Source organism: Bos javanicus, chromosome 9, assembly GCF_032452875.1.
Source record: "Bos javanicus breed banteng chromosome 9, ARS-OSU_banteng_1.0, whole genome shotgun sequence".
Taxonomy (NCBI): domain Eukaryota; kingdom Metazoa; phylum Chordata; class Mammalia; order Artiodactyla; family Bovidae; genus Bos; species Bos javanicus.
The window spans coordinates 20,523,681-20,544,450 of record NC_083876.1 but is presented as its reverse complement, the minus strand read 5'-3'; the positions used below and the strand labels follow the sequence as shown (position 1 = coordinate 20,544,450).

The following is a 20,770-nucleotide window of genomic DNA, read 5'->3' as shown; positions in this document are numbered from 1 at the left end:
ACAGAAAATCTTTAGGATTGACTAATTGATAAAATTACAAACTTATAAAACATTAAAATGTTTTACTGATACATGACCTGCCAATTCCACTCTATAGTATCCACGGAAATGTGTACATATGTTAACCAAAAGTCATTACTAGAATATTCATAGCAACATTCTACATAACAGCACCAACAGAATACACTACCCAAGTGTTCACCAACTGAAGTGTTAAAAGGAATTGTGATATGCTTACACAATGGAATATGGTATAGCCATGATAATGTTAATAAATGATCCATGACTAAGAGCAATATTGAGGAATCTCACAAGCATAACACTGAGCCAAACAAACCAGACATGAAAAAATATATATTATGTGATTCCTTTCACATAAAGTAGAGAAATACAGACACCTTATTTATTATCTAGAGAGAAGGGGGAACTAAAGAGACTTCTGGGTGCTTGTAAGAGTCTCTTCCTTGATCTAGGCATGTTTGGTTTGTCAACACTGATGAGTTGTACACTGATAATGTGTAGTTTCCTGGTGGTACTTTATATTCTAATTAAAAATTCCAAGGACTTCTCTGGTGGTCCAGTGGTTAAGACTTTGCCTTCCAATCCAGGGGGTGCTGGTTTGATCTCTGGTTGGGGAGCTAAGATCACACATACGTTGTGGCCAAAAAAACAAAAATATAAAACAGAAGCAATATTGTAACAAATTCAATAAAAACTTTAAAAATGGTTCACATCAATAAAAAAATTTAATTTCAAAAATTTTACTTGAAATTACTTCGGCCTTGAACCCCATCTTTAAAAATTTTCATAATATCAAGCAAACTCTACTGCATACATCTCAGTACATCAGATGACAAAAGTTTCAGAATTTAGCTTGTAAAGGTTCAAGATCCTGTAGAAGAAGAAGATACCATGTACTTTAGATTATTTCCATAATCCTAAATCAAAAGATTCATTCTTTTAGAAGAAGAAGATACCATGTACTTTAGATTATTTCCATAAACTCCTAAAAGATTAATTCTTTTAGATCAATGAATGAGAAAGAAAACTGTGAAACCAGTCTGTTGACTGAGCTGAAAATATTTGTTCTAGATTCTTCATACCCTGAACACTCTTTGGAAGGACTGAAAATGAAGCTGAAGCTCCAATACTTGGCCACCTGATGAGAAAAGCTCGCTCATTGGAAAAGACTCTGATGCTGGAAAACATTAAAAGCAGAAGGAGAAAAGGGCAACAGAGGATGAGATGGGTGGATGGAATCACTGATTCAATGGACATGAACTTGGGTAAACTCCTGGAGATGGTGAGAAACAGGGAAGTCTAGAGTGCTGCAGCCCATGGGGTCACTAAGAGTTAGATATGACTTGGCAACTGAAAGACAGCAACATACTCCTCATGTGATTCCATTTCTGCTTATTCATCACTAATAACTAAGGATCCTCAAGACAGACTCCAGACTCCTTAGTCATCAAGCCAATGAGAATCACATTGAGAGACCATCTCCCAGGTAATCAGCAGGGTCTAGAGTCTAGCTGAAATCCCCATAACTGAATCCCTAAAACCCAACATTTGTTTGTGTTTCATCCATCTGTACAAATTCTTTATATTTGGGTTTTGCCACTCTTCCTAGTTTGTGTTCCAAATACCTCTGGTTACCAGCGTACTGAACCCTAGCCAGTTTGGCCAGAATCCTAAAAGCCTAGCCCGCTCTCTCTGCTTTGGGAGTTAGGTCCTGTCCTAGTCCTATTGGATATTGGCTGAGGTGTATTTAAAACTGTTTGAGTCCCCTTTGGACCCAAGAGAGTACCACCAGCCTAATTATAAGGGTATCGTTTGCTGCTAGGTACTCACTCACCGGGCAATGTCTTTTATGCTGTAACTTTGCTTGCTGACCTCCCTTTTTGAACATCAGCCCTAAGCCAGGCCATTTTTCAGAATGGTTTATTCCCCTTTTCCTGATATGCCATCATTGTGTTCCAGGAGCCATAGGCAAAGCTCCTGCAAAATATGGTATCGTGAATAAAGCTCCTAGTCACTGCCTTCTTGGCTACAGAGTCAACCAAATAAAAATGTACCAGTTTACACTATTTTGATTCTTAGTAACCTAAAGGCATGGAAAATTCTCTAAATAAAAAGGCATTTAGGCCTGGCAAAGCCTGGAAAAGGCAGACAATGATTGCAGTTCTACATTTCAACTCATTTTCCATAAACATGTATAATCATTACAAGGTTAAAATTGAAGTTCACTTGTGCTTCAAACTATAGAAATCACTTTATATCAAATGTCAACCAAATCTGCAAGCTATTTTCATGTAAGAAAGAAAAACATACTTTGACATTTCACACCAAAAATATGCTTTCTGGGCACGTTTGAATCAAAATAAAATTATCCACCTTAACAATTCAATCTAAAAGTAAATTAGGATAGTTACATAACCTAATTTGAAAAGACTATAAAATTTTAAAGCAAAATTTTAAACGGCAGAATTCCTAAAAGATATATCAATGTGAGCACCTGGAATCACAATTACCTTTCAAATGACTTTATTACAATAAAGTCAAGCTTAACAATTCGACTAGACTATTTCCCTGGAATAATCATTTTTCACTGTTTTGTGGCTGCCCAATTATTCAAATCTCCTTATAGTGTGTGTTCACTGGCTCCTGTTGATCTGAAGTCTCTACTGCATCATGGTCTACATGGCCTGACAATCTGAAAGATGAGCAAATCCACTTATCGTGAGACGATAAAAGGCACTCTTCACAGGTTAGGCAAGATAATAGTCCATAAAGAGGTTGATGCAGGAACAGATAAAGATTTACAAGTTGGGAAAAACTCCAGATAATTTCAAAATGAATACATGACCAATGATTAAGAGAACCAAGCTACTTCAAGGCTACTTCTGGGTATAAGTCGCTGTAGGATTGAATAAATAGTTGCATTTCTAAAACTTGGTACCTGAACATAGACAATAGATTCTGGCACAATGAGATGCTATCAGCAAGTTCTATAATTATAGGATAACTTTGCCAAGTTATTGTCCTAGTCAGGCTGCTATAAAGTGAGAAGTAAAGTAGTGTTAGTCACTCAGTTGTGTTTGACTCTGCAACTCCATGAATTGTAGCCCACCAGGCTTATCTGTCCATGGGATTCTCCAGGCAAGAACACTGGAGTGAATAGCCATTCCCTTCTCCAGGGAATCTTCCTGACCCACAGATCAAACCCGGGTCTCCTGCATTACAGGCAGATTCTTTACTGTCTGAGCCATCTGGGAAGCCCAGGGTACCAAAGATGGCTTTAACAACAACTTTAAGTTTTCTTTTATTGAAGTATAGTTGATTTACAATGCTGTATTAGCTTTGGATACAGAGAAAAGTGATCCAGTGATTTATATATCACTGAATATATATATAATATCTTATATTTTGTTATAAATTATATGGGGAAAAAATCTACATATAAATAATGCATATATATATATTCTATTTTTCAGATTCTTTTGTAATATAGGTTATTACAAAATATTGAGTGTAGTTCCCTGGACTATACAGCAGGTCCCTGTTGTTTATCTGTTTTATAGATGTGCTGTGCTGTGCTCAGTTGCTTCAGTTCTCGCCAGGTTCCTCTATCCATGGGATTGTCCTAGCAAGAATGCTGGAGTGAGCTGGCGTGCCCTCCTCCAGGCGGTCTTCCTGACTCAGAGATCAAACCTGTGTGTGCTGCACTGCAGGTGGATTCTTCACCACTGAGCCACCAGGGAAGCCCATATTTATATAGAGCAGTGTGTATATAGGAGAAGGCAATGGCACCCCACTCTAGTACTCTTGACTGGCAAATCCCATGGACGGAGGATCCTGGTAGGCTGCAGTCCATGAGATCGTACAGAGTTGGACACGACTGAAGCGACTTAGCAGCAGCAGCAGTGTGTATATATGTTCCTCCCAAATTCTAATTTATTCCTCCCCACCCTCATCTTTCCCCTTTGGTAACCATAAGTTTGTTTTCTATGCCTGTAGGTCTTAAACAGCAATATTTATTTCTCACAGCTCTGGAGAATGGGAAATTCAAGATCAAGGCACTGGTCTAGGGTCTGGTTGAGAGTACTCTTCCTGGTTTGCAAACGACTGGCTTCTCATTGTATCCTCACATGGCAGAGAGAGACAGAGAGACAAACGAAGCAAGTTCTCTCCTGTCCCTTTTCATGAGAGCACTAATTCCCTTCGTGAGGGCTCCACTCTCAGGACCTAATTACCTACCAAAGGCCCCAGCTCCTGTCATCCCTTTGGGAATTAAATTTTTCAAAATATAAATTTTGAAGAGACACAAACACTCCATCCATAACAGATCTCTTTCCCAGAGCATAAAATTGGAAAAAAGAAAATTTCCCAGTGCAGCGAACATGATCTCTCTTGACAAAAATTTAGAGAAAACTGCATGACTCTGTCAAAATTGCAAATATTTACTGTGAGCACACTGGACAATATATATCTGGACCATTCTGTTTAACAGAAAAACTTAACAATAACAGGTATCTGCTCTAAACTCTCTTTTTCAAAATTTGCTACTAACCAATGTCTACTCAAGGCTATGGTTTTTTCCTTTGGTCATGTATGGATGTGAGAGTTGGACTGTGAAGAAGGCTGAGCACTGAAGAATTGATGCTTTTGAACTGTGGTGTTGGAGAAGACTCTTGCGAGTCCCTTGGACTGCAAGGAGATCCAACCAGTGCATTCTGAAGGAGATCAGCCCTGGGATTTCTTTGGGAGGAATGATGCTAAAACTGAAACTCCAATACTTTGGCCACCTCATGCGAAGAGTTGACTCATTGGAAAAGACTCTGATGCTGGGAGGGATTGGGGGCAGGAGGAGAAGGGGGTGACAGAGGATGAGCTGGCTGGATGGCATCACTGACTCGATGGACGTGAGTCTGAGTGAACTCCAGGAGTTGGTGATAGACAGGGAGGCCTGGCGTGCTGCAATTCATGGGGTCGCAAAGAGTCAGACACGACTGAGCGACTGAACTGAACTGAATCTTAATGATGGTTTGGCTTAATTTTAAAACATAAGATGTAAATTTTCTAAATTTTCATCTTACAAATGGGCCCTAAACTGAGTTTATCAGGAGAAAGAGGAGAGGGTAAAAATTATTTCCCACCACCAGAAAAAAATTTATTTTCAGGTCCGTGGACAAGTATTGTTTCCCTTGCTTTCAGTTATCTCTAATTACCAGTTGTAAAATAGATCAAAGACAGGTCTCCATACAATCAGACGATCCCATGAGTTAGTTTCCAGCATGGCATTAAAAAGATATCTGGTGCTCTCTTTTGTTATTCCAAAGTTAAATTATCCCTTACACGGATAACCAAGAGAATATGGCGTTCTGGAATTCAAGAAAAAAAAAATATTCCAATGCAAAGTGAATACAGGGAAATAAGGACATAGATGTATCTTTTGATTTGGTAACATGGAAGTCATGAAACAACAGTTTCAGAGGGGAATGGAGATGGAAACCAGACCACTGGAAAGTGAATGAGAAGTTGAGAAGTTGAGACTGGAAGTGTAAACAAAGTCTTGGAAGGTTGTGTTTTTTGTTATTGTTGTTTGCTTGTTGATCCTCCTAAAGTAAACCCTGAAATGTGGTGGAATCTGGAAGCACACTTGCGATGAAATTAATTTTTTGCTTTTTTGATCATACAGAAAGATTATGTTTGTATTTCTGAATGCTTTAAGAATATCCAAAATGAGGGAACAACTGCTAAAGTAGGAGAGGAAAATAAATATAAATTAAAACTGCCTTTGAAAGCAAAATTTGTAAGAATCGGTGTAGAAGGGTATATACAACAGGAATCTAGTCAAGTATAGTACAAAATGGATAGTGTGTGGAATCTACTGCCCCCAACGCACAGACTGGTAAAAGAATCCCCCTGCTATGTAATTTGAATTCTAAGATTCTTTTCCAATATTTGATCCAATTACCAAGTATCCTAAGAGCCAGTTCTTCCATTAGCCAGTTCTTCCATTAGCAGGACATTCCATTCCTACACCACCCTCCCTCCATGTCTTAAGCCCTGCATTTTATCTTCCTTTCCATTTCTAGCATCAAGATTGCAATCAAATTCTTGTTCTAGAGCCATCTACCAATTGCCAGCCCTATGTCTGCTTAAATAAATGTTAAATCTCTTTGATTCACTTAAAACTTCTGACTCATGGTGATCATTTCCTGTTTGTCCTTTACCTCTCGAAAGATATCCCACATTCAAATTTTTCTCGGCCCCAAAGTCTTCATGACTCCCTGCACAGAATCACTGGCCTCTGATGCTGCTCCTGTGTTGCTGTCTATGTTGGGTATGTAATCTTCCTAAGGGTCACAATTGATTCTGTCCTGAGATTTCTTTACCAGATGATTGTGGCAAGCAGCTTAAATGAGGTCTTATATTCTAACTAAATTATAGAGGCTCAGGAACAGTAGTGGGCTTCCCAAGTCACTAAGTGGGTAAAGAATCCACCTTGCAATGCAGGAGATGCAGGTCTGATCTCTGGTCAGCAAGATCCCCTGGAGGAGGGCATGGTAACCCACTCCAGTATTCTTGTCTGGAGAATTCCATTAACAGAGGAGCCTGGTGGGCTACAGTCCATAGGGTCGCAAAGAATCAGATACAACTGAAGCAACTGAGCACACACTCAGGCACAGTATAGTCAAATTACAGAATACAGTCAAAGTGTGTCTTTCTTATTTAGAAAATTTACACAGGAAAAAGAAAAGGCCTTATGTTGTATTAAATCTTACAAACATGGTTTTAGAGACATCATGTTTATCAGATGTTAGACTGGGTATATGAGAGAGAACCTTACTAGGCATTTCTAGATATTATTAAGTTTTGAAACAATTGGTAGTAAATTTTTTCCTCCTGTCTCTGAAGACAGCGGTCCTAACAATTTTTAGAAGCAATTAATATAAATGATGTAGTACAGCATCTTGCCAAATCATCAAAAATAGCCAATTTTTATATAAACTGTCTTTTCTCATTAGAAAAGAAATTTATATATATGAGAAGGAAATGGCAACCCACTCCAGGATTCTTGCCTGGAGAATCCCATGGACAGAGGAGCCTGGCAGGCTACAGTTCATGGGGTCACAAGAGTTGGACATGACTTAGTGACTAAATCACCATGTATATATATATATATATATATATATATCTCCTATGATTACCATGAACTTAGTATTCAGCTTCTTAAAATCTATATAAAATGTTGAATGTCTATGCATAATTTTAAAAATCATAATTCTAGTTGATGAGTTTGAACCAGATAATATAAACAACTGGGGTATATCATATATATTCTAAATCCTTACTTACATAAGTCAGTATACTTTATACAGAAGAAAAAAGATCATTGGTTAATTTTGTGATTTGGCTCACTGAAACTCTTTAAAAGAGCTTGTGATGCACTTTATCTTTCCAAAAGTTATTTACCTTTCCCCATGGCAACAATAAGCCAGTGTTATAAAGTCTGTATTAAAATATTATTATTTCTAGGATAGGTTAGATGAACAAATAAAGAGGATGTGGTACATATAGACAACGGAATACTGCTGCTGCTGCTGCTAAGTCGCTTCAGTCGTGTCTGACTCTGTGCGACCCCATAGACGGCAGCCCACCAGGCTCCTCGTCGCTGGGATTCTCCAGGCAAGAACACTGGAGTGGGTTGCCATTTCCTTCTCCAATGCATGAAAGTGAAAAGGGAAAGTGAAGTTGCTCAGTCATGTCTGACTCAACGATCCCATGAACTGCAGCCTACCAGGCTCCTCCGTCCATGGGATTTTCCAGGCAAGAGTACTGGAGTGGGTTGCCATTGCCTTCTCCGCAACAGAATACTACTCAGGCATAAAAAGGAATGAAATTGAGTCATTTGTAGAGATGTAGATGGACCTATAGTCTGTCACACAGAATGAAGTAAGTAAGCAAAACAAATATTGTATATTAAGGTATACACATGGAATCTTAAAAAATGGCACAGATGAACTTATTTGCAGGGTGGAAACAGAGATGAAGATGTAGACAGCAGTCACGCGGACATGGGGTGAGAGCAGGGAGTGGGATGAATTGGGAAATCGAGGTTGACATACATGTACTGCCATGAGTGAAATAGATAGCTATATAGTATAGCTATATATAGCTATATATATATAATATAGAGAGAGAGTATATATAATAGCTATATATATAGCTATTATATAGAGTATATATTGTATATAGAGTATATATAATAGTATATATATATATATATATATAGAGAGAGAGAGAGAGAGAGAGAGACAGAGCTATACTATGTATATAGTATAGCTATATATATAGATATATATATATCTCCCTGTGCTGTATAGTACAGGGAGCTCAGCTCAGTGCTCTGTAGGGACCGAGGTAGATGGGAGGGTAGGCACAGACTGGTAGGGGTGGGAGAATGGTCCAAGAGGGAGATGATACATGCATATTTTAGCTGACTCACTTCGTTGTATAGCAGAAACTAACAAAACATTGCAAAGCAATTATATTCCAATTATTTTTTTTAAGAATATTTAAAACTAGTCTTGAACACCACCACCATTGTGGAGATCTCAGGCCATAAAGTATCTCTGACCTTCATCTTTATGTTTGAAATAAAGATAAGAAGTCATTACCCATAAGATGAAGGGATTAAATATTTATAAATAGTCCATTGACTGGCATACACTAGATGGTGGACAAATGTTGGTTCCTTCTCTTATTCAAATTGAGAAAACGGATGCAAAGAAGATGCAATAAAGTACTCAGCATCTAGAAAACAATTAACTAAAGAAAAAGTATCCAAATCAAGCTCCTTTGTTTTCACTTAAAATGTCAACAGATTAATCACTGGAACATGAGAAGTCTAGTCAAGCAGCGAGTTATGGTTTCTAAATATTAGCACAGTTAGTTACACACAATAATAACAGCTCCTTGTTAAGAACCTCAGCCCACCCTTAACCCCAGTTAGCCCTCCAGAAATAGAAACTATCTGGGGACCAGACATAGACAGATTGATGTTTGTCCACAGCCAGTGATGGAGAACTCTGTGATGGTAGGTCAGTAGCGCCATCTACGTGTGAGAAGGATAACATATGCTTCCTGGTGATCTTTTTCAATGTAATGACTGGGTGTTTGGTAATAGAGAAAGGAAACAGAGCTCAGGTTCTGAGCCATCCAGCTTTTGCGAAGGCCCTGATGGGACTTTTTAACGTCAATTTTCTAAGCCAGTTGTTTATGTTAGAGATAAGAATCGTTAGATTAAGCAGGCAGATCAAGTTGTTGAAAAGACCTGCAGCATGCTGAATTAACATTTTAATGAATTAAAGAGCAAAAATCTTTGGACATTGGTTGGTATCTACAGATATTCATGCTTTACCTAAACATATTAGTAAACATTCTTACATAAATACTTAGTATTTCTAAATATTTTCAACTTATAGAAAAAAGCTTTAATATCCATTACCTTTTGAGCCTGACCAAAGCAAGGAATCATGAAAAAAGACTAATCCATATACTTCCTGCTGCTGCTAAGTCGCTTCAGTCGTGTCGGACTCTGTGCGACCCCTTAGACAGAAGCCCACCAGGCTCCCCGTCCCTGGGATTCTCTAGGCAAGAACACTGGAGTGGGTTGCCATTTCCTTCTCCAATGCATGAAAGTGAAAAGTGAAAGGGAAGTCGCTCAGTCGTGCCCGACTCTTTGCGACCCCATGGACTGCAGCCCACCAGGCTCCTCCGTCCATGGGATTTTCCAGGCAAGAGTACTGGAGTGGGGTGCCATTGCCTTCTCCGATATACTTTCTACTTTGTGTGAAAACAAAACTTCTAATTATACTTATTTTAAATTAAAATAGATCAAAAATACTAAGATGCTTTTCCATTTACAGAATTTAATAATTCATATTGTTCAAAATTAAATTATGTTTAACATTTTCTGCTAGGAAAATAAGTAAATTTTAGGATTTTCTGACAATTATCTATGTTAATTTGATCTTGATAATTAAATATTTTTTCAGAAAGAAGTATATTTCAGGAAATAAATGTATTGAAAATTTGTGTTAAATTTATCTCATTTGATCATTTTCAAGCATTAATTTTTAGTATAAACACAATAAAAAAGTGTTCACCTTAAATATCCTAGTTTGTAATACACTGATGTCTCAGAGAGAAACACTTACTCCACTAAATTTAAGACTGAAATAGTTTGAGAATCCACCATTAGCCAATTGGGAAGGAGAGAGGAAAGAAATCACCTCCAGGAGGTGGGATTTTACATTCAATCTCCCTGCTTTATAACTTCCTTCAATTAGCACACATCTTAAGTCATTTGACATTTCCTTGAACATCTGGTAAAACCTGAGATCTTCCCAATGTCATATCGGTAGAACTGATGCAATATATTTAATTGAGCAATATATATTGAACAATATATTTAAATTGCCAGAATTTAAAGGAAAGAAAAAAAATGATCATTTAAATAATTTGAGCAAAGATTTTTGTGTTCCTTTAAACAACATGCGGGTCTCCCATGACAAAACCTTTCTTAGCTTGCAAGTGGAATGATAATTTTGTTTTCTTTTTTTTCACCAGTGCATTTAAATAGAAAAGATGGGAGGGTGAAAAATGGTAGAGTGAAGAAACTAGCTATTATTTAGTTTCTACTCTTTTTCAGGCACTTTATACATAGTATCTCATTTAATCCTCCCAGCAGTCTTTTAAGAAAGTATTAACATTTCCATTTTACATGTGAAGAAACTGGTTCAAGAGGCATTCAGTGGCTTACAGTTAGTAAATTGCAGTCTCAAGATGTGCCTTCCAGTTTCCCTAACTCAAATATGTATGTTCAGGGAATTCCCTGGTGGTCCAGTGGTTAAGACTCTGTACATCCCCTGCAGGGGACACAGGTTCAATCCCTAGTCTGGGAGCTAAAGATCCCGAATGCCATGTGATGTGGCCAAAAAAAATAAAAATAAAAAATATGTATGCTCACTCCATTACCCTACACAGCATACCTATAAGAGCAAAAATTAATATTAAAACACCCACACTAATTTTAAAAGCCAGCACAAGAGTGTAAATTATGTATCATTCTTTTTTAAAAAGGAGGTTCAAATAACAGTAAGAATTAACCTGTTATGTTAAAACAGTAGTTTTCCTTGGGAAGTAGAAACAAGAAGGGGGTACAATGAGATCTTCTGAGGTATGGATAATATATTGGTTTTATTCTGTGTTTTAATTATACATAAGTGTTTATGATATTTCACCAAGTTGTACACTTGTGGTTTACGTACTTTCTCTTTGAAAAAAATTTAAATACTCATTTTTCAGTTGGATGAGATATCTATTTCATGACATTTAGGCTTGAATTGATTCCAACCAAATGCTTCTCTTTAGCTTATATGAAGTCCAAACGTCTTGGATTTGAAGAGCTAGGCAGAATATCTTTCCAAAATGATTTTCATCTTAAGCATCTATATTTCTTTTTCTGATCTTATTGAATCCACAGGGGTCAGAGGTAAAGGCTTAAAAATAAAAATGTGAACAATTTATATACCGCCAGTCACTTCAAAGGTGACTCAGATCAAGAACTGGCTCCTGTCTTGAAGATGATTTTTTTTTTTTTTCCTCCTGCTGTATCAGGCTGCTTGGCCTAAGCATACCTAGAATATACACCATAATACTGACTTTTATTTTTATATTTAATACAAATGCTGTAACAAGAGGAAAGCATTTGCAATAAATTTAACTCTAGAAATGTCCCTGTTCATTACTTACTTCTGGACTAGATTGGTCCTATAACCTAAAGTCTTTGCATGAGTAGCAGTTTTTAAAAGAGACTATTTATAACCTTGATATTGAAAGGAAATAAGGAAGAAAGGAGGGAAGGAAGGAAACAAGAAAAGAAGTTTAAAGTGATTTCTAATTTTAGAGATGAATTCTGAAGTTTCTTGATATGTTATGGAAATTTTTTCTTCTGTTCATATTTTAGAGATAACCCTTATAAAATTACAAATTTACAAGTCAGAAAATACTATGAAGTGTTTTACAAATATTTCAATAAGACAACTTGAGAACGATTTTACTCTTGGCCAAAAGGTCAAGAAGAGATGAGAATGATTTTTAAAAGTAGGTGGCATTACCAGATCTTACCAGAAATATTTCATTTGAATCCTAACCAAGCTTTTACACCTTATTTCTGGGCTACATGAAAGAGAGCACAGAGATGAACAAAGTAAATGACACTCCTTTCACTGAACAATCAGAGCAAATATAAAAGGTAGGATATTTCACAGGACAACTGATTCACTCCACGCAACAAATTCAGGATCATAAGTAAAGATATCACTGGAGAGTCCAAGAGATTTAGGGGATACTATCGATGTGTTGTATGGCACTGGGTAGTATCCTGATTTGCAAAGAACTTTCCTGGTGGCTAAGAGGGTAAAGAATCTGCCTGCAATGTGGGAGACCTGGGTTCAATCCCTGGGTTGGGAAGATACCCTGAAGAAGGGAATGGCTGCCCACTCCAGTCTTCTGGCCTGGAGAATTCCATGGACAGAGGAGCCTGGCAGGCTGCAGTCCTTAAGGTCACAAAGAGTTGGACATGACTGAGCGACCTTCACTTCACTTCTGTTAAGAACATTTAAGAGGCCAATCAGGGAATAGTACGATGCCTGCCAATAACTAGCCAGTGATACAAAAGGCAATAGAAATCATCATATTTTTATCAACTTTTGTGCATATTAGAGTTCCTTGCACTTTTTTCTTTTTTTTTTTTTTCCAGTACCAGTGCCCTGGACTCTGCCCCGGACCAACTAAGTCAGATTTGTGGAGTGGTGTGGAGAAGACTAAAGCAGTTGAAGGATTTTTAAACCACCTCTAGGTGACTCTAATATGCAGCCAAATTTGGAAACTACTAATTGGCAGAGTACTTTTCAAAGTTAGAAGAGGTTGGTAAGACTTTGGGTTGAATTTCAAGGTAAATTGTTTAACTTCCCGCAAGAGGTATTCAGTATAAGTGTAATATTTCAGTTATGATGACTGAGAATCAGTGAAACCTGTGGATGTAAAGACGGAGATTTGCTTTTTTTCATTTAAAATTTTCTGTATCTGAAATTAACTCTTAAGACTCCATTTTAGTTGGTAGCAAAAATGTTGAATAAACTAATCAATACCACCTAGAGACTTTGAGGTAAATTCAGGTCCACCCAGTGGTTTGAAAAGCCAGCTCAAAGTTCCTTTCTTGATCACCTTGCTGAGCATGTGCACTATATTAACTTTTCTCCTTCCTCTAGTCCTGCCCCTACTGGTCATTTTCACATAGAGGGAAGGGTGGGGAAGAGCCCCTTAAGAAACTGAGCATGCATTCATTGCGAGGATATCATCGCTGACTATGCTGTCCCTTCCCAAGTCTACTTCAGGTCCGACTTCTAGAACACTTATAGTCAATATTCTCAGTGGGGGTGATACTTAATGCTGGCTCTATCATGTGGCACATTGGCTTATGCATGAGTGTCCATCTAGCCTCTACACTGATTCTTAGCATGAGTAATTTCCTGAAGCCCAGCTCTGAATCAGGTAGACCCTAGCTGGGGGTGGTCCATACCTCAAATCTCTTAAAGGATCAGTCTTCCCTTACCACGTATGCCTCTCCTTCCCTGATGCCTCAGTGGTGAAGAAGCCACCTGCAATGCAGGAGACACAGATTCAATCCCTGGGTCAGCAAGATCCCCTGGAGAAGGAAATGGCAACCCACTCCAGGATTCTTGCCTGGAAAATTCCATGGACAGAGGAGCCTGGAGGGCTACAGTCCACGGGGTCACAAACAGTCAGATACGACGGAGTACATGCCACATCGACACCTGCAGGAGTGAAGCATGTTAACATTTCTGCCCTGTATGCCAGGCAAGGTGCTTGCTTGCATTCCCTTTCATTACCCTTTCATTGGGCCATTCTGTTACTTCTCTTGTTTTCTTCAAGCCTTCATAGGGTAAAAAAAACTGACAGATTTTCACATATTGGAAATCTAAGCAAAAGAAGGTATGGCACACATCTACTCTCTCAAACTCCCCCCAAAATTAACTTATGGGAAAAATGTAATTGTTTTTTTTCTGCTTCAGAATTATTTGGGTAACAGAAAAACCTCATTGTCTTCACTTCAGTTTGTTGACTCTTCCCTGACCCCTCACCTCCTCCAAAAAGCAAAAAGCAGCACTGAGACAGGTAGGGTAACCACTGCCCCAGTTTGCCCAGGACTCAGTTTTACTACCGAAATCCCAATCTTAGTCAAACTGGAATGGTTGACCACAACCCAGGGCACAGATCTGAGAGGATCAGCCAACCTATCAGATTTTCTTACTTTAATATTATTTTGAAATCTTCTCCACCCATCATACAGAGGCCTTTTCCTCTCAGAAATCAACAATATTCCAGATTTGAATTCTTGATGAATCTCCTGTCAAATGGAAACAGCATATCTCTATTTTGAACTGTGGGAGGGGTTGTTGCAGAAGAGCTTATATACTATATGACTTCTCAAAGTAGTCATCTATCACAGATCAATACTTCATATGTTATGCTAAGAATATACTTTGATGGGCTTCTCAGATGGCTTGGTGGTAAAGCATCCACCTGCCACTGCAGGAGACACAGGAGACACCGGTTTGATCCCTGTATTGGGAAGATCCCCTGGAGAAGGAAATGGTTATCCATTCCAGTATTCTTGCCTGGGAAATTCCATGGACAGAGGAGCCTGGCAGGCTTCAGTCCATGGGGTCTCAGAGAGCTGGACATGACTTAGCAACTGAGTATACTTTGATAGCCTTCCAAATAACATAATAATCCTCAGAAATAATTAATCTGGTATGGATTATGAAAGAAAACATAGGCTATGGCACTAGCAAAGTTACTTTTTGAGAATGAATAAATGTATATTAATGCAGATTTACAATAAAATTGTGCATATATGTAATATAAGGATTCTATAATGAAGGTATATCTTAAAGTCCATAATGTCTAAAAAGCTAAGAAATTCCTTATTATTGTTATTGATTTAGTAAAAGCAGTATGGAAAAGCCACCATCCATCCACAAATTTCCTCAGCCACATTCAGGACATGAACAAACAGACTAAACAAAAACAGAAGAATGAGAATCCAGATAAACATGAATGACCTTTCAGCTGTCACTGAGTACACAAGGTTACAAGCTTAGAGAAATTAACTAGAAAGGTGGACGCAGATCCTGCAGATGGAAGGCAACTCAGAGTCAGGTGGTATGAGAAGCACTGATTTCAGAAGTATCGTGTGTATTATGGAACCAGTCCTGATTCTAAAGGTAAATTCTGCCTTTAATTTATGCAGAGGCAGGAACGTCAAAACACAGGGAATAGCAGTGAAAAGGCAGGTAAGCTGACACCTTGCTAATAAACCCTTGCTCTGAATAGATTTTCAAGGTTCAGAGAAGACTGGTGCAATGGGAATGTACCACGCTGCCAATATCAGTCTGAAGATCTCCCGTTATAATTGTACTCATGCGAATGTTTATTATGCTTCAGTAAATTGAATAAACAGTATTTTGATTTACAGACCATTTATTCTCTATGCAATATCAGAATTTTTAGAAAAACAAATTCTTATCTTTTTATTGCAGTGTACTTTTCAAAAACTCCACAGCTGTTTGTGCCGCTTTAACAAAGGTTTTATTATGAAATAGATTGATCAGAGGTAAGTACTTCAGAATAAATGTCAGGATGTAATATAAGAAATGCTTTATTTGCTAATAATTAATGTTTGTCATTTTAGACAAAACAAATACCAATATATATGAGCCAAAGATATAAACAAAGTCCACAGAAGAAATTACAAGGAAATACAACGTGTACCTTGGATTCAGCACAGATGGCATTTTCATCTTACTGATTCACAAAGACTAAAGAAAATTGAACTTCCTTGTCAGTGATTTTTTTTTCTTTGTTGGGAAAACTTCTATCATAAAAAGACAGGGCTTTATTTTATTTATTCTTCTTAATAATTTTTCAAGAGTTCAATACAGATTGAAAAAAACCCATTCACCTCCGTCCACACTCGAAATCTTTATTAATAGCTTGTGAGTCAAAATGTTCTTAATGAGGGGGAAGAATCATAATTATTGAGAAAATTATTAAGACAATGATATGACTGAGTAATACTCCATTGTGTATATGTACCACAGCTTTCTTATTAAAAAGAATACATTTGAATCAGTTCTAATGAGGTGGTTGAAACTGGAGCCGATTATACAGAGTAAAGTAAGCCAGAAAGAAAAACACCAATACAGTATACTAACGCATATATATGGAATTTAGAAAGATGGTAATGATAACCCTGTATTCGAGACAGCAAAAGAGACACAGATGTATAGAACAGTCTTTTGGACTCTGTGGGAGAGGGAGGGGGCGATGATTTGGGAGAATGGCATTGAAACATGTATAATATCATATAAGAAACGAATCACCAGTCCAGGTTTGATGCAGGATACAGGATGCTTGGGGCTGGTGCACTGGGATGACCCAGAGGGATGGTATGGGGAGGGAGGGGGGAGGGGGGTTCAGGATTGGGAACACATGTACACCAGTGGAGGATTCATGTTGATGTATGGCAAAACCAATACAATATTGTAAAGTAATTAGCCTCTAATTAAAATAAATAAATTAAAAAAAAAGAAAATTATATGATTCTAGTACATTAGAAACTATGGATTCATTTTGATATTTGGCAAAACTAATACAATATTGTAAAGTTTAAAAATAAAATAAAAAAAAGAAACTATGGAGAGAGAAAATTTCATCTCAATGCTTTCTCTAGTAACAGAGTTCAGCCTAGGTGCGTGGAAGGTGTCCAATAAAATATTTGCTTGTTTAATTTGTTTATGCTATCTTGGAGAAGTGTCACACCACAATAATGCTAAACCATGCATTTCATTACACCACTGATACAGTGTGAATGCTTATGCTTCAAATTCTACTTATATCCTTTAAATTATATGGGCTCAGGAGGGACTAAAATCCTATAATTTGATCCTCATAAAGATTTATTTTTTCTTTTCCCTGTTGTCACTTAATTTAGCTCTTTAATCCAGACAAAATAAAACTTGCTGTTACATATTCTTTGTTCTATGTTAAGATTTCTCTCCTGTGTCACTTAGGCTTACAAAATTTCTCAAGTAAATTATTATGAACAATGAAAACCATGTTTTAAAATTAAAGCTTAAACTAATTTGAAAAGTCATACCAAATGTCAGCATACAAAAGGCTGGACATGTAAAGACTATGGAAGTAGGATTCTTCACAAAAAGGCAATAAAAAATCCCTAAAATGGTAGAAGAGTTTTGTACAATTAGATCTATTATCCGGAAAGAATTTTGCCCTCATCCCCATATGGTATGTGTTGAGAGACGTTTGCTTCTCTTAAAAAATAAGGATATATTTTCCCATTTTTTCTAATGAGACTGAAATTAGAAAAAAACCTAAAGTCTGTCTATATCAGTTGCTTTCTCAAAGTTATTATCAAGTCTTTATTGGGTCGAACACTAAACTTGTGACCTTAAAAGTCCTTCAACTACCTATATATCATATAGAAATAATCCCAGGTGGGATTATGGAATCAACAAGGCTGCCCTGGATATCATTTGGGGAAACAAGCCTTCACCACTTAAAACGATAGTTTTTCTTGTGCTCGTATATAACAGATCAGAATATCAGCAAGTCAAGTTGCTGACTATTTCCATTAACTTTTGTAGATACAACAGTCTCCTGAATTTTACCTTACTGCATGTAGTAAAGTCCTGAAGGAAAAAAAAAAAAAATGGATTCACATTTTCAAAATTGTTTCTCTCATTTAAACAACACCCACATGGCAGCAGCGAGTCACTAAATCTTTCACAAAATGCTACCTGATGTTCTTTAAAAAGCTAGCAGCATTGGACATTCATTTTGGTTAACCATTATAGTCATTTTTTACATTTTTGTATCCGTTTCCAAAGGGGGAGAAATGTGGCCCTTATATAGACCTAATGCCAAGAAAAATGTAAGCTAGTATTCATTAAAATACCCAGTCTTTGCCAAAGCTAAATTCTGCTCAGAATTGCAAGGGCAACGCCCGTTCACAATGCCTTTGATGCCACAGCAAATTGTTTCAACCATCTTCATGCTATTTAAAGTGTGAAGAAAATACAGACAATCTTCTGGAATGCATTCATTACCTTGAAAGTGCTTGACATGCTGGCCGTGCCCAAATGAATATGATTACAGCTTTTGTCGTACAAAACACTTTTACCTCATTACAGTCTCAAGACAATTTACGTTATAATCTCATTTTCACTTACAATTGCTCCCAAAACTCTCCATTGAGAAACTTTCATACTATAAACACAGACTTAAATTTACCTTTTACATTTTTTAAAAACGGGGAAAAAAAATCTCTCCACCCAGCCGCCAAAAGTTCTTAAGAATATCAGAGATTAGTTATAAGATTTGAAGATTCCAAACTACCATGGGCATTTCAATGATTAGAATCACACCTACAGAGCACAAGGAGGAGCAAAAACCAAAGAAATTCTGAGTTAATCTGTGTTAACATCTGAGTTGTCAGAATGAAATTTGAAATTCATTTGTGAAAGATATTTTAATTATATACAAATGATCTATGCCCTCCTTGTACCATATTACTTGGCACAAATCATGAAGATGATTTTCTTGCCAGAGTAAATCTTCATTAGTAAAGAGAGAACATTCATGATTTAGTAAACTTAAAATGTAAATATTGTAAAAATTTAGAAATATAATATTTACATTAATGGTATTCAAAACTTATTGTAGAGAACCAAGGGGAAAAGGGGGCTGGGATAATTGGGGAGATTGGGATTGACACATACACACTGTCGATACTATGTATAAAATAGGTAAAGAATCTGCCTGACAAGCAGAAGTCCCAGGTACAATCCCTGGGTCATGAAGATCCCCTGGAGAAGGAAATGGCAACCCACACCAGTATTCTTGCCTGGGAAATCCCATGGACAGAGGAGCCCGGTCCTACAGCCCATGGGGTCTCCAAGAGTCAAACGTGGCTTATCCACTCAACAACAACAACACAAAATAGGTAACTAAAAAGAACATACTGTATACCACAGGGAACTCTACTCGATGCTCTGCGGTGACTAAATGGGCAGGAAATCCAAAAAAGAGGGGATATATGTATATGTATAGCAGATTCACTTTGCTGTACAGGAGAGAATAATACAACATTGAAAGCAACTATACTTCAATAAACAGCTTCACAAAAACTGAGCCATGACTCAAAAATGAGTTCAGAAGATTTCTTATTAATAGAAAAATGTATTACCTTTCCCCATCCTACAGTGATGCTGTCTTCTTCCAGGTAATGAATCTTCTCATATCCTACCAAATAATCCAAAATTGTCATTGTGACCCTGCTCTGGCTCCTACATGCCTGCCCTTACTCAACACCCAGCTGACCTTTCAATGCCTTCACTTGTGCTGTGCATTGGCCCAAATTACCTTTCCTCTGCTCTACACATCCCCCAGCAGCCCGTGAACTTAGACTCTTCTTACAGACTTAACTAAAGCATTACTATCTTCTTTCAAGCCTTTCCACACACCCAGAGAAGGATCCACCACTTTCTCATCTGGGCCATTTAGCATTACAACTATAACATTTCACCACACGTATCAGTTTACAGATTCCATCCATCGGCAAGCCCCAGCAATTCTACTTCTTTTTTTAAATTTATTTTTAATCAGAGGATAGTGGCTTTACCGGAGAAAGCAATGGCACCCCACTCCAGTACTCTTGCCTGGTAAATCCCATGGACGGAGGAGCCTGGTGGGCTGCAGTCCATGGGGTCGTGAAGAGTCGGACACGACTGAGCAACTTCCCTTTCACTTTTCACTTTCATGCATTGGAGAAGGAAATGGCAACCCACTCCAGTGTTCTTGCCTGGAGAATCCCAGGGACGGAGGAGCCTGGTGGGCTGCCGTCTATGGGGTCACACAGGGTCGGACACAACTGAAGCGACTTAGCAGCAGCAGCAGCAGTGGCTTTACAATATTGTGTTGGCTTCTGCCATATGTCAACATGTATCAGCCATAGGCATACCTATGTCCCCTCCCTCTTGTACCTCCCTCGCACCTTCCACCCCAACTCACCCCTCCAGGTAGTCACAGAACACTGGGTTTGAGCTCCCTGAGTCATACAGCAAGTTCCCACAGGCTATCTATTCTATATATAGTAACGTATATGTTTCCGTGCTACTCTTTCTATTCGTCCCACTCTCTTCTTTAGCCTCCATGTCCACAAGTTTGTTCTCTATGTCTGTGTCTTCATTGAGCTGTGCTGTGCTTAGTCACTCAGTCACGTCTGACTCTTTGCAACCCCATGGATTGTAGCTGCCCCCTCCCAGGCTCCTCTGTCTGTGAGGATTCTCCAGGCAAGAATACTGGAGTGGGTTTCCATGCCCTCCTCTAGGGGATCTTCCCAACCCAGGGATTGAACCCAGGTCTCCCACATTAGTGGAAAATCCTTTACCATCTGAGCCACTAGATTTCATATACATGCATTAATATACAATATTTGTTTTCCTCTTTCTGACATACTCTACACCGTATAATAGGCTCTAGGTTCATCCACACCATTAGAACTGACTCAAAGGCTTTCCTTTTTATGGCT

The 20,770-nt window shown here is 37.9% G+C and overlaps 1 long non-coding RNA gene across 1 annotated transcript in view; it reads right to left on the bottom strand.

The window, feature by feature from the left end:
- Positions 1-20,770, bottom strand: part of LOC133253719 (uncharacterized) — a 60,886-nt gene that overhangs the window by 39,013 nt on the left and 1,103 nt on the right. The window contains exon 2 of the long non-coding RNA XR_009738393.1: positions 19,427-19,482. This is a non-coding gene — a long non-coding RNA (uncharacterized LOC133253719). The remainder of the gene's footprint in view (positions 1-19,426; positions 19,483-20,770) is intronic.